The 13081-nt window shown below is 41.0% G+C and overlaps 2 protein-coding genes across 3 annotated transcripts in view; one reads left to right on the top strand and one right to left on the bottom strand.

Moving 5' to 3' along the window:
- LOC143305916 (mediator of RNA polymerase II transcription subunit 20-like) overlaps nucleotides 1-13081 on the top strand; it is an 81062-nt gene that overhangs the window by 29141 nt on the left and 38840 nt on the right. The gene's annotated exons all lie outside the window — the stretch shown is intronic.
- The window catches only part of LOC117602771 (facilitated trehalose transporter Tret1-2 homolog), a 58693-nt gene that overhangs the window by 21342 nt on the left and 24270 nt on the right, over nucleotides 1-13081 (bottom strand). The window contains exon 1 of one of the 2 annotated variants that reach the window (XM_034321192.2): nucleotides 4962-5528. The exons of the other annotated variant lie outside the window; for it this stretch is intronic. The gene's annotated coding sequence lies outside the window, so the exon portion shown is untranslated. Of the gene's footprint in view, nucleotides 1-4961; nucleotides 5529-13081 lie in introns of those variants that run through there. 2 annotated transcript variants of the gene reach the window in all.

Here is a 13081-nt window from a genome sequence, read left to right on the forward strand (position 1 = left end):
TTTAGAAACGTTCACCCCTCGCGTCGAATGAAAGGAACAGAAGGGGGTGGGCCACGAGCCATCATCGGCTCGATGAATATGCAGAAATTTTTGTATATACGGTTCTAGTGTCAAAAAAAGAAATAAAAAAAGAAAAAACTATAATAAAGAAAGGAAACACGAAAGCTTCCTGGAAAGGTTTCAGGCACGTGCTGTATTTCCAACAACAGGCAAATTAACGTCGGACCGATTCTTCTCGCTGGCGTAGTTTGCAAACATCCCTCTGTCATAATAATTGGAGGAGGAAATCTCCGGAGGGAACGAACAACTGAAATATTAGGCCACAATGTAACCGCATTCTTCGAGGGATTACCTTGTTTACTATGTTTCTATTTAGAACGACGTTGTCCTACACTTTTTCTGCCTTCGTTGCGAATTCACTGCCACTTTAGCATCGATTGTCCCCTGTACTGTTATGCTAATACCGTTCGCTACCACTGTCGTGGCTGATCGACGTAACGAATTCCGACTCTATGGGACACCATAATTCCTTTCTGTTAACCCTTTGCCTGCTAGGGGTGTCTATGCAGAACGAGCTTTCCGTAGGCTTCAATTTTCAATTTCACTGGTTTTACTTAAAATTCAAAAGGAGAACTTGGGATATTCGCTTCGTAATTCTTCTTGAAACATCAGAAACTTCTCACACGTGCGGAGAGAATTTGCAATGGTCCCTTTGTTTCTCAATTTATCATCGTTTTTCGTCGACGACCCTCGGCGGACTGATTTCGAGCGTGATTTCAGCCGTGTTCCGCGACGTGGTCGACGCAAGGATCAAGCAATACGAAAGCGTACGAAGCCGCTTTTATCACAATAGGAAGCGCTCGTCGAGTGATACTTCCGACAAGGCAATCCACTGAAATAGATGAAGATACTCGGCGCGTGTCGGCTCTTCGCTCGCGTGTGCGCGAGCCGGCCTGTTACCCTCCATCTAAATCAGGGATCATCAAAATGGTCGATCCGATCTAGGGGGTCGATTAGGGATCGATGAATGCCAATGCTATTCAATCGCAAATTTATTGACAGCAACACGGTATATACGATTTTCGTTTGGAATGCCATTTGTAATTACGATATAGTAAATAAAGTTTAGCTGACGCGACGTAATTTTGATGCGCATTACGCACAAGCTAAGTCTCCACCAGTCATGTTAGTTCTATTTTAACAAAGGAGAGAAATAAATTAAATGTGGAGCTCCGAGGCGATTTAAGATATCAAGCACATCCTTCTCATTGATTTCGTCAAAATAAAATAAATCACTTAAGAAACAGATAAGTTTTTTTTTTTTTTGAAGATTTTTTTATAGAGGAGGTCGATAAGAGAATTAGCAAATTTTTAGCAAATAAAAGAAGGATAAACTTTCATCGAAATAAATTTCATTAAGTTTCATTAAGTAAGGTTATAACTGAAGTCCAACCCAATTAAGTATAATTGATTAAGTCAGCTTAGAAAATCCAGGCAAATATTATTCGCGTGCCAGTGAAAGCGACGCAGAAGAATCCCTGGCGAATTTTTTCACACGAATAAATTCATCGAATTCCTGGGATTCAGCGTCGATTCTGATTGCACCGCGCTGCATAACGATTCCATTCACTCGTTTCATTCACCAGTCGATGCGGCAGAGAGAGAGAAGAAAAAAAGGATTCGCAACGCGAGCGGAATCGATCCGTGTTTGATTTATTCGCTCGATGGGAAATTGTGTACACGGGACACGATGGATCGAAACCGAGCGGTCGGATATCGAGAGATTTATAGAAAATAAGAGAACGAGGGAGGGAATTGATACTAGAAGTAGGAGAAAGGTTCATTAAATTGATGGCTTTTATAGAGGCGTTTTCTTTCCCGTTGCAAGTACACGGAATTAATCTGGTTAATGTATCCCCGACACGAAGAAGTCTGATATCGAAGATTTATGGAGTCGACGGTGACAAGTACTGGACGAGCATGGAATTGATTTATTTCTGTTTACCAGAAGAACCCCGTAAGATTACCGGGACCGGGAGGAATCGAGGATCATGGTGTTTACCGGGTACCGTTGCTGGCCAACTTGCTCATCGGAAAGATTTATGGAATCGAACTTGTCTACGAATATTTAGATACTAGATGTATTTATGATGCCGTTCTGATGCCAACGCATTTAGGTAGATCTTCCCTAATCTGCCACCGGGGTTGTAAATCTCTTCATTCAGTTTATTTCAAACTATAGGGTTATTCAAATTGAGTGTCACATCTTCAAATTAAAATAAAACGCAAAGTATCTGATTTTTCTATGGTTTTTTTTATTTTAACACAAAGTCTACTGTATGACATTAAGTATTATCAAAGAGAATATTATTCAAATGTCCTTGCCTTTTTTTACGAACCTGATGCGTTTGACCCAATTTTCCATTACATTTTCATACAACTGGAATTCAATTTCATCAATGGTGTCTGTAATTTTGCTTTTCAGCTCGTCAATAGTCTTTGGATTTTCACTTTCCAAAAACCCCACAAAAAAAGTCTAATGGTGTTAAATCACCCAATCTTGTTGGCAATTGATGTCTTCCCTTCGTGAAAAATTATTCGTCATTAAATTTGGTCAAACGTATCGAGCTCGCGAAAAACCCTTAATGTAATAAAATAGAATTTTTATTAAAATAAAGAAACCATACAAAAATCAGATACTTTGCATTTTATTTCAATTTGAAGGTGTGACACTCAATTTGGATAACCCTATATTACGATTTTCTTTCTAAAAAGATTATACTTGTTATCTGTGTTCAGAATTCTATAGAAATTGCAAGCTGCAGAAGAAGAATGGTATTCAGTGTTTATTTTAGATATTTTCACTGCCTCGTCATCATATTTGGATGACTCCTGATTTTACCTTAGTTCATTTCAGAAGGTTCGAGTAATTAATATTTTATAAAAGATAAATTGATGATTTGTTGAAGTTTCGTATGCAATCAAGAAAAATATATGTTCTACTGGAATTCCATTCTTTTGTTGTACCTTGATATGCAATTAGCAAAAATTTATGTTCCACCGATGGCTCGACAAGCAACTAATAGTCAGTTTCCTAAGGACGTCAATATACGTCATTGATAGGGAAAAGGTTAATGAGAATTATGATTGATTTACAGCCACAGTCAAAGTATCAAAGTATTTCGAAGTGGTTTCTGTTCAGTGTGCTTTCTCCAAAAGTTCGACACGTAGACATACGTGCTTCTTTTTTCACGGAACATGTGTTCGATAAACTTCCAGGAATAAAAAAGTGTCGAGTGTACCAAGAAATCATTGTCCGCCCCTTTCTGATAATACAATCCAGGTTTGTTTTTTCTGTTTTCCTCGAACATTTCTGAGAATGGAATTGGATCTTCGATATCCGTCTGGTGATACATTTTTAACGCTTTCCTTCTATTTTAAAGAGAACCGTGTTCCCACGAAGATAAACAGATCCGCGAGTTCCAGAGTAACTCTGTTTGCCCTATTCTTCAGCTAAATGTACGCGAGATTACTTGGAGAAACAAGTTGCGAAACTTCCTTGAACTTGAACGATTAAATCCTATTGCGTTTCAAACTTAAACTCTTTATACCCCAGATTTTTTACACTTGAGAATAAAAATTGTAGTTCAATGTCGCAACCTCTTATTAACCCCTGAAATCGATCCGCTGTCCGAGGGTTAAGGAACAGCGTACAAATTAATTCTTTTCTTAATTTAAAATTTTTTTTCAGAAAACTTATGGCACGAAAGTATAGAAAATAAAAAATTCTGTACAGATTTTTTTATTCTCCTCACGAGTTCTCCCGTTCGAAATTCTCGTCAAGTTCGAGCGGGACGCTTCAGAATTCCAACCAAAAAAAAAGAAAATCCCGCGAACCACGGAATCCAGCCTCGATTCCCTCAAAGCCCGTCGTGTCGCATCGATAATCGATGCCGTTCCAAGTGAAAGCAATTATTTTCAAAGGTTTTCGGAAGCGACTCCCCCAAACCGTATCCCGTTGGTAATATCCGCGTGCGAACAATGCGCGGGACAATTAAAACCGTACGAACGGTATAAACAGTCACGGAAACGATATAATCACGTGACGCAAGTGGGAGTGCGTTAAATTACGCGTTCGGCCCAGAAATTATACGACCGAGTGGACAGCCTCGGACACAGGCCGTTCACACGGACGTTCCATCGTCTATGTAGATCAGCGGCGTTTTAAAACACTGCTTTTTCAACGACACGATTGATCGATCGAATCGAAAATCTGCTCCTTTTTTTTCTTTTTCATTTTTAAGGTCGAGCGAATTCCTACATTTCGAAGAATTAAATTAATAGAAAATAATTGATGCAAAAATTTTGTTTAATATGTGATACGGATAGAGGGATGAATCGGCTGGAAGGTTGCTTTTCACTCCTGTCACAGTGAAAGAATTATTCTCGTCGATTATGCGACTGTATCGCGGGCCAATCCTCGTTGCCTGCTTCGCGATAACTTGCTATCTTAATACGCCTCGAGTACGCAATTATTTGTCCGTCCGTCGAGTAAGATCGCGCCTGCAACGCGGCGCGGCGTCGGGTGCATTGTTTTCGGTACACGCGACGCATCGCGTCGCCGCGTCTGGCTCGGGCTTGCACGCCTAGAGCTATCGCGGGTCTTTTTCGTTTTACCATTCGCGAGATGAAACCTACTCCGAACTGTATCATGTAAACGATGGAAAAGCACGTCGGAACGAATTATCGTGTCGCTTTTCTTCGACACTTTCACTGATATTAATGATGAGTGTCATGAGCATTTATAAACATTTCACTTTCGATACATTCGTAAGGTGTCCTTGTAATTTTTCAATTCCTTTCCGCGTAACGAAATGAATTTTTCTGAGAGAACGCAAACCCAGTAGAAATCCCCCGGGTAGAGGAAACACAAAACGCGTCTTTGCTTTCAGTCAACTTACTCGAGAAGAAGGTTTTCTGTCACGGGCCACGTGGTTTCCTTCGCGCCGGAATACGCCGCAAGCAAGCACGTGGTAAACTTCTATCCACCGCGGCGCTTCCACCTACCAGCTCCGTGTTACTCTAGTTTTCCTCCCGACCGATCATTTTCAAACTTCGGGAACACAAGTCCATCGCGACGAACCGCGAAAATATTATCGTTCCTTTCAACTTCGAAAACACCGAAATAAGTTTTCTTTTTCGAAAGGCACCTTTTCTTTCGCGAAGAATGAAAATTAGTTTATTCGCGTTCTCCTCGGTTAATCAATTTTCAAGCGGACGAAAATACGTTCGTATATCAACCGTGACACAATTACCCGGCATTCTGCCGCGAGGGAAGCAGGATGATTTACGAGGCCGGCAAACCGCAGACGGTCAATGACAGTGCAACGGACAGTGCAGACGGCGAATCGTCTTAATTAGCCGCGATTAAGCGAGACACGCGGTTTTCTCCGTCTCTGTTCCGACGCGGATGCCTCCTCGAGGAGTAAGAGCCGTTAGTAGCTGCGCCGCGACTTGTCCGCTTGCTGACCATCGTAGCACTGAGCTCTCCTCTCGTTCGTAGCGACGAGCCATAGGGCTTCGTGTACCGCCAGTACGCTCCGTCTCGCTTCCGCTCCGCGCCCTCTCTTTTCCTCTATGCCGGTATTTCTGCTCCACGTGTGTTAGCACGTGGCTACACGCACACGCGACACTCTTCCGGGGTTGCTAAGTTTCCTGGGGATGATTCCCAGAGGAAAGTATGTACTTTCGTCTGAAGCTACTTGCGATTCTCGACACGTTTCACTTGGTATACTTGTAACAGTCGCTTTGCGAAGAATCGGGGGTGGAATTTGGTGATTTTCACGGTTTGGGGGTGGATCTTTTGGTTCCCTCAATTTCTGGTAAATATTGACTATAGTGTCACTTGAATTTCTATAAAAATATATCAACTATGTCAGTGAAGGCAAAATTCAAAAGTTCAAGTACCATCAAAGCTTCCCCATGAGAAATGGCGGTATAGGGGAAGAAGTCGTTTCCAGAGTATTAAAAGTAATTTAGAAGTATAATAATATTATTTTTAAGTTTAGAAGTAACATACTATTATTATAATAAATAAATATCAATTCAAACTCCGCGTGGGCGGTGGTCTGCCACAGGCCTGTGTACGTAAGGCCCTCTCACCTGCATCGTCATTTTCCCCGCGGCCACCGATGGGGAAGATCGAAACTTGGGGAGGTTACGGGGGATCGCCTTTTCTCTAAGAAAACCTACTTATTTAATTAGAAATACTTAAGATTATAGATAATTGAAATAAGTCAGTTTTCTCTGAAACAAGCATCTTCTTAATTACTCTCGAAAAATCGTATCAATTCGAACATTTCTTAGTTGTTCTATTTACGATCTCCAAACATCATTCATCATAAATCTGCTTGATTTTACGGCTATTTTCATTAGGCCGTCTGCTACCAACGATGTAATCTAAACATGGAAACACTTAGCTGTAAAGACAAGCGTATCCGAAGGATTATTAATTGTTTGCACTTCGCGCGATCAGGATGAGCAAGCTACGTTTTTATTCATCATTCTAGTCTTGTTAATCGGTGAAGCGAACAACTTTATCCTGAATCATTCGAGGATTTATTGCGGGCCGGGTGTGCTTCGCGATGCACGCGACCGACCACGCTTATTAATTGTTTGCGCCTTGCGAGGAAAGGTCAAGTACGCTTTCCTCGTTTGTTCGGCCAACTTTGTAATTACCACTGTATTAAAAGACACGAAGATAAGTAGTCTTATTGTTGCTGAACGCTTAACGATTCATTACACTCTATTATGCATTATTCACTTGCATACAAATGTCTGTTCAGTAAATTGCAATCCTTCAGAACGTTTGTTTTTATACCGTCTTCATTATTCCTCCACTAATGCAATCAACTCCATAGGGAAAATGGTGATATAGATTGATAAATAAATATCGTTTCAAACTTCCCGCGTAAACGTTTACACGCAAGTGGTGGGAGGTCACGGATCTATATACAGGGTGTCCCGTAACTGGTGATACAAGCGAGTAGGGGGTGAATCTACGTGAAAAATTGAATCGAAAATAAAATTTTTTCATATGACGCTTTATTTTCGAAAAAAATAAGTTTGAAAATTTATCGAGTTCGACGAATTTTACTATCTTACTGTTCCGAGTGTTTACTGAGGCTTTTCTTTTCTTTCCTGAGTAATTTCTTTTCGAAATTAAAGCATCATATGAAAAAATTTAATTCTACATTTTCGATTCAATTTTTCACGTTGAATCACCCCCTACTCGCTTGTACCACCAGTTACGGGACACCCTGTATATGGGATCTATTCCCCTCCATCGTCATTCTCCCCTTGACCGTTTAAGGAGAAGGACGAGAACTCGGGACATGAAGATTTTTCCCGGGGAAACCTGATTTGCTCGCCAGTGTACACTGATTGAGCAGTAAATTCTCAAGATAAACAATTCCATCTGTTCAAACTAGCGGTTCATCTTGATCTACTTAGAAGCGGACGGTCGCGTTTATTAGCCACTTACACCTCGCGGAAAAGGTCAAGTGCGCCTCGTTTTATCCATTTTCTCCTACATCGAAGGCTGTACACACAGCAAGAAACACGAAAGAGGACGAGAGCATCGATCTTTGCGCTTCGATTCGATACGATCCGAGCGCCTTTCGAAACTCGAGCAAATGAATCAGCCGCGCAAATATGCGGCTACCAGACAACGGGACGAGGATTCCTGGTCGCGCCCGATCCTCCGAATAAAGCGAATTTTTCGCCTGATCTTTGATCCGTTCGGTATTTTCGTGGTTCGACCGAGCTACGGAACGATTAAAAATATATGCTCCTGAAAAAGCTAACGTCCTCGTCGACAGACGAAAGCTTCGTCCTCGAATTATGCAGACGAACGTTCACAATGGCGCGACGCGCAGCGTGACGAGACAAATGTAAATGCAAATCGATAAATACTCGCATAATCTCGAAAGGCGGCGCGACGATGCCTGGCTGCAACACCTTCGCTCGAATTTCAAAAGAGACAGTTCATGGGCGTTTCTTCGAACGTGTTATCCGACTGAGATACGCGAACCAGATCGGCTGAATCTTTGTTCGCGATATTTGGGCGGAGACCCCTCTGCTGAAATCACTGTCGAATCAGAACTGCAGAAATCGAGAGTGCTGGCTCGTAAGTTCTCTTACCTTTTTCAAGATTTATTTTCTGATTTATCAGATAAACCAGATGGACTGATCTATACTTACAGAATTAACACTAGAACTACCGATGTTTCATGTACACTAATGTCTAAGTTGTAAATAATATAGAAAATTAAATAATTTATTATATATCTCGACAATAGTCAACATACATTCCAGCAAAAATACCTGGATAGAATTTATAAATTAAAATAAGAAACTTGAAAAAAGTCATTTTTACCCCTTTGGTAGTTCTAGTGTTAATTAGACGCTAAGCTAATTGAAAAGATTTCAGCTTGAAAAATTGAAAGTTTCCTTAAATTTATAAGAAAATGGTTTTTCAGAGGAATGCTGTTACTCTTTGCCTTTCTCTGTAGTTTTTCAAAAAAAATCTTCCCTATCCCTTAATCCAATATTTCCTCGAACAACCCCTATTTCTTTCGTTATAGATAATTACAAAAAGAGTGAAAAAAGGATGATTTTTTAGTGGAAATTCATGGATCAACGAAGTACAAATGATACAAGAATTGTTTCGAGATCGACCTGACATTGAAAGAGGCATCGAATGAAATACGATTAAACGATGCTAACTCGAGAGACGTTCGTCGACTATGTATCGATAGTCACCGCGAGAAGCTAATATGTATGCGCACCTGTCTGCCCTTTTACTTATGCTAAACACCTCGCGACAAAACGGACACGCGATTTCCGACCGACGTTTTTCCTTCGTCGATGCCGTAAAAACCGCGTTTTTTCGTCGAATTATCTTACAACTCTTATTTTACTTCCCTTCCTTTTTCCCGCCCACCTATTTTCGACGCTTCTTTCGGTGAATATTTACCCAAGTCGAGATTCTTTTTTTACTTTATCGCGTAGGCAGTCGACATTTCGCTTTGAGAAGTTTAAGAAAACAGTATTTGGGTCGACGACCTGTGAACAGCTTAGCACCTAGCATGAGTGTACACTCCTGGTCAAAGCATGTTTCCCTGGGGAAAATGGCGGTATAGAAATGTTCATTTTTTTTTTTTTTTTTTTTTCAATCAGCTACAGATGAATCGATAACAATCCGAGATTATTAATAGACTGAAAGTGTTTCGAGTTGCATTAGGACGCTCGGTTTCCTCCGGTTTGACAGGGTAAAAGAAAAATTGCAAGAATCGGGTTGGCAGAAAAAATAAATGCTGTGGCCGGGCAATCCTCGCGATAAAACATTTGGCACGTTCGAAAACGACTCGGCCACGTGGCCGGCAGCTGCAAAACCGCCGCGACGTTTAATTGCCCCCCCGAAATCGACGGAAAAAGTCCTCTGTAAAATAAACAGAAACGTGTCGAGCCGTGTGAGAAATTCGTAGAAAAGCTGCCACCACTCAGAGAGAAGCAAAATGTCCGCGTGTTTTGAGAAAAAGTCCAACGTCTCGTAAATGGGCATCATCCCTCGAACGGCGGACCATGGAGAGAGCCTCGCTTTTAATTCAATCTCGTATCTCGTATTAATTTCGTTTTCTTTCAACTTATTTCCCAATTTTCCTACCCTGATTATTTTGTTAGCGGGTTTTTTGAAAATTTTCCTGCTCCCCACTCAAATCTTCTAATAACTACATTCATGTCGCCAAGATAATTTTTATTAGTTGGTAATCGAGCATTTGCCCTCAGGGACAACTTATACGGGAGTCCTGGAGGGTGGGGCACACCCTCCCGACCTCGCTGTAAAATAAAAAAAAAAAAGTATTAGTTTCGTTTTCTAAATTTCTAATTGAAACGATATACGAGGCTTATGCTTTGTTAAATAGAGATTGAAATGTCGATAAATAGTTGTTGGCAGATAAATATAGAAACATTTAGTTCAAGGAATGTGTAGAAAAACTATTTAGACGTCGTTTCGGGAAGTTGTTTACATCCAAGACTCGAGGCAGAAGAATAATTGGAATGTTCCGAGGAAAGTAAAAGCTTATTCGTTCCATTCATAGACACGGGGCTTCTGTTTTCGATATTTCCAACGCAGTGTCGTATCGAAGTCAACATACCGCGTAAAGTCGCTCGGCTAAAACCGATCGTTTATTTCTCGAGGCTTTCGAACTTGAACCCTTTAACTAATTGGAAAACGTTAACACCGTATGGTATCTTATGTCCAAGATCATTGTCCATTTCCATTGTTAGAATTTATTTTAAATATTAAATAAAATTCATCGTCTCATTGGATTTCATCGGGGTCAACGAGTTAATCCAAGGAAAATTTCCCATGCAAGTAATTGTACGTAGAAAGAAGAAAGCGCGTTACAAGTAACCTTTAGCGGTGCTCGATTAATCTTCCAGCTGTTGTATTATTTACAACGTGTCTTTCCTATTTTATAATCCCCGTGTAGCGGTGTGTAGGCCCATAGATAAGGATTAACCGCGCGTGCTACACGCGGATTAAAGCCGATTGATCAAGATGATCGATGCATTCGGTTAAGTGTTCCAACAACGTTTCTGTTCCGAGGTAAAAACGTGCCCCTGGTTGCTGGACGTCGACTGATTTAGCGATTCGACGAAATCGCTCGTTGCCCCCGGTTAAATATACCGAAACGCGAAAGAAAATAAAGAATGCCACTGACGAGCCAACGACCGGCTGTGAAGGTGAGAGAATCCGAAATTCAACAATCGAACCAATTGCATTTCTTTCATTCTTATACTTTGATTTCGTGTTGTTTCAACTTGTTTCGAGCTCTTCATTCAGAATCATGCGCGATTTCTTAAGTAAATCGGTAAGAGTTCTTTTTAGCAGCCCCCTCCAATTGACTCAAAAATTACCAGGCAAACTTTTCATAAGTTGTAAATCAGAAAAACATTAATATTGTAGGCGTTTTTAGTAGAGGGAAGAGGGTTTCGTCTTCCCGGACCCCTTTCTCCCCTCTCCTACAATACGGTGGCGCGGAAATTTCTTTCTTAAGAAAAAAATTCTTTCTGGATTTTACAGAATGAATTTTATTACGCGAGCAAAAAAAAAAAAACTACAAAAACTTCTAAAAATAACCTAACAGGATTTACTGGATATTTTTGCCATTGATTGTGGCGAGCGAGAGAACAAAAGAACCGCGATGATTGGTTCATAGAATTGCGATTGAGAAAGCAAATGAGATGGCGGCCGAAAAAATGCACTCACAAACACCGTAACTGAACTGTCCACATAAATCACGACGGTGAACTGATGTGATTGATTAGATGAATTTAAAATCACGTTGTTGTTGTCTAGAAGAGTGAGATGGCGGTGATGAAAATGGCCGTAATTTTTCACGAACCAAGAATTTCCGCGCCACGTGACTCTATTATGCATGTGAAGTTTGCCTGAGGATTTTAAAGTCAATTGAAAGGATGTGCTAAAAGGAACTTCACCCAGGAAATCATTTGATTTTTATGTTGATCGCGGTTTCATCTAGAATCCTTTCAGCCCAATAACCTTAATATCGTACCAGCTAATAACTTGGAATAGAAAAGTCGGCCAACGAGGAGTGATCCTCGACGCGTAGTAAGAAACCTGCGCTTGTAACCGCGCGTTTGAAACGGGCTTGGAACGTCCCAAAGATAATATTTATTGTAATAACATCTCGACCGCATCCTTATATGCGTTTGAAGAACGCTTCGAGAGCCACTCCGCTCGGAGTCACCAGCCAGAAAACGCTTTCAACGCCTGAACACGGCTCGAGCCGATGTTTGATTTGATTTTCTTACTTGGAAGAAGCGTGACGAGGCCCTTATCACGCGGAACGGGGACGAATCTGTCGCCCTCTTTATCACCGCGGGATCAACCGGAAGACAAATTCGGGGTTATTTAACCGTGTTTCGGCTGGTGTTTGTCATCGGATGACGAGGGGAAAACGACTGGTACTTGCGACATTTATGTGCACTCTTCTATGGACAGAGAGTTTTAATTTACGTTTCTAAAATGAACGTAGGCAGGACCGGATTAAGATTTCTGGGGCTCATGATTATAAAGTTGCTTTAAAAAAATTTCATTCAATATTCTTTGATCTAATAAATGGAAGGTTTGTAACGGAGCCCGGGTAGTATTATATTTCACGCTATAATTTATTATAATTATTCATAATAACGCGATGAATTCAATCACCGCGACGCTTTAGCGAATGGAATTGAAATGAATTTGTAATTGAACCGGAATGCGATATTTCGATCACGATTTAGCTTCGATGAAGTAGTATTATCGTTCGATTATCTATTCACCAGGCGTACGCTGGTTCTTCCGTGTACTCTAACAGGTACTACGAACAGCTGTATCGTTGAACGCATTTTTTAATCGCCTCCAAAGCATCGGTCTATCGAAAACCGAGACCGAGGGCTGAAAACCATACTCTCTCCTCCGGTTTTAATATCCTTTCCGCGTGTAACCGTTTTCCATGCACGTGACGACGCCGAACGATCCTCGTGGAACGCGTGTGTCCCCTATGAATATTAATTACTTTCCAGTCGCGCTCGAGAAAACGATTCTTCGAGGAAATTCCACGTTCCACATCGAAATCTTGTCCACGATCGTAATTTACTTAATGATAAGGTGAACATGAACGCAACGGGTTAGAAAATGAATACGAGCTCTTAGATTTATCGCGTTTAGGAAATAAATATCGCAAGTGACATTTACGGTAATAGGAAGGCGATTTAGTTCACTCGATCGTGTAATATTTCTTTTACTTGGTTTTTTATTACACAATTTCTGAGGGTTATTTCGTAAAAATTTCGACTATTTCCGGTGTCGCGCTTCGTTCCTTGCATTGTTAGCTCCGAGTGCGTATTGCGCAAGATTACAGCGGCTCGAGAACCGTAGAGGATGTCGTTCCGCGTTAAGAGGAAAAGTACACTGTTGGAAAGCGTACAGGTGTTAAACGAACCCGTA

The sequence above is a fragment of the Osmia lignaria genome, chromosome 12 (assembly GCF_051020975.1).
Source record: "Osmia lignaria lignaria isolate PbOS001 chromosome 12, iyOsmLign1, whole genome shotgun sequence".
In the NCBI taxonomy this organism is placed as follows: domain Eukaryota; kingdom Metazoa; phylum Arthropoda; class Insecta; order Hymenoptera; family Megachilidae; genus Osmia; species Osmia lignaria.